Genomic DNA, 1,924 nt, shown 5'->3' on the forward strand with positions numbered 1-1,924 from the left:
GCTGAGTTTTGCACATTGTGTAGAATTTTAATTATGTGTTTATGTAGTGTATTTACCTGATTTTACAGATCCTATGATTTTGAATTGTTGAGTTATTATAACACTTGTTTTTTCTCCTCTTTTTGATTACAACATCTCTTTCGTCCTTTGAAACATAAATTCTTTTGAACATTATTATATTATTATTATAACATAAAACAGACAGGGTTGTGTCTTTCATTTTACACTCGTTCTACTGAGTGTAGATACTTAAATTTAACATCATTTCTCTCCATGAGGTGATGGGTGTCGATATGTGCTCTGCTTCGTTCGGGTGCAATTGGGTGATTTTTCTTTTAAAAGGAGGCAGACAGTGTTTGACAGGGAGTTTGACAGTGAGCTGTCGCTGTGCTCTTCGCTCCTCAGGAGGTAGATGTCCTCAGAGTGGAAGTCAATAGGAGGATTTCACAGTTGGGGTTTTTTTCACCCAGTCAGAAACAGTTGTGTAATGACTTCGGGAGGAGGAGGGCTGTAAAAAGTAAGGCAATGGAGGGAGATGGGCCACTGCCTCGACACTGTTTAATTAAACCCTTAGAGACTAGCTGCATGGGAACAAGGGCCAAATGAGTTGCTGGGTCATGTGCATTCGTTCTGCCACATGAATAATACAAAACACTGCAGGCTCATTCAAAATAATCTGAGAATACTGCTCCTTCCAGGGCTCTGCCCATGTGACAGGAAAATCCAAAGTGTTTTGTCCCTGCTTCTATTCAATTACTGTGCTTCGGAGAGTAGTTGGCACAGAACATATATACGGTAGGAAAGAGACACTGCAGCTCAGGTGACTTGGCAACGGAAACAAAGAAGAAATACATGTTGATTAAGAGTTGACAGTGTTTGATGATTATGTGTTTTTGCACTTGATTAAAGAGTTGATGTGTATGTGTGTGAGGTGTTGTTGATGCTGTAGCAAGGGAGCAATTTGATTAAAGCTGCTCTAATCAATGTGTAATGTGAAAGGGGTCGCTCATAGTGACAAATCAACAGAGAATTATCACAAGACTGTTCAAGCTATTTTAGTGTCTTTCAACTCATTGAGTTTCATGGTCAGCACAATGTTTTTGGTTCACTCTCATTGCTCTTATCAGTCTTGTATTGTCCTGTACTCTACCTGATCAGCACCAAACAGCAGTCAGACAAATTAAGCAACTACCATATCCAGGTATTTCAGCCTGTTCTCATTCCTGGGACATCAAATAGTGAGGCTTTCTCACAGCCGTCGGCGTGGGATACCGCCACATAGGGCACCCTTTAGCACTGGTATATAACACACTGGGCGTTCCATTAACTACAATGTAAAACCATCCGCAGCAATAGTAAACATATGTTTCAGGCGGATGTTAGGGGAGGTGGATGGGCACAACAAACACAAGGCTTTCATCCAGGAGGTCGCTTGTTTGTGTGCCGTGCAAAGTTTTGCTTTCACATTACAATCAGCTGTTCATTCGTGTCCCGTGTTCACAACGTTCAGTTTCATTTTCCTTGTACAAACGTCGTAGTTTTAAGCCCAACCATGTCGTTCTTTCCTAAACCTAACCAAGTGGTTTTGTTTCCTAAACCTAAAGTGACGCCAAAGGGCGTGACAAAGCGGCGATATGTGACGAGTTGGGATGAGATCTTGTTGGGTACTGTATTTCCCTCAGAAGTTGGTGGAGACCAAAACAGAGCTAAAATAAGAGTGAATATTGGACTTCAAATGAAAGCTAATGTTGCTACGTGTCTGCTTTTTGTAAATAAGCAACTGTTTGCTAAGCTAAATCAGCTTTACATGTTGATATGATGTTATCTGTGTTTACAGCTTAACGCGCTGTGCATGTGTCTCTATTGGTATTTGTGCTAATATAGATATGTAGTACTATACAATGAAAAGTTGACTACCCGTGAG

Source organism: Sebastes umbrosus, chromosome 21, assembly GCF_015220745.1.
Source record: "Sebastes umbrosus isolate fSebUmb1 chromosome 21, fSebUmb1.pri, whole genome shotgun sequence".
NCBI classification, from domain to species: domain Eukaryota; kingdom Metazoa; phylum Chordata; class Actinopteri; order Perciformes; family Sebastidae; genus Sebastes; species Sebastes umbrosus.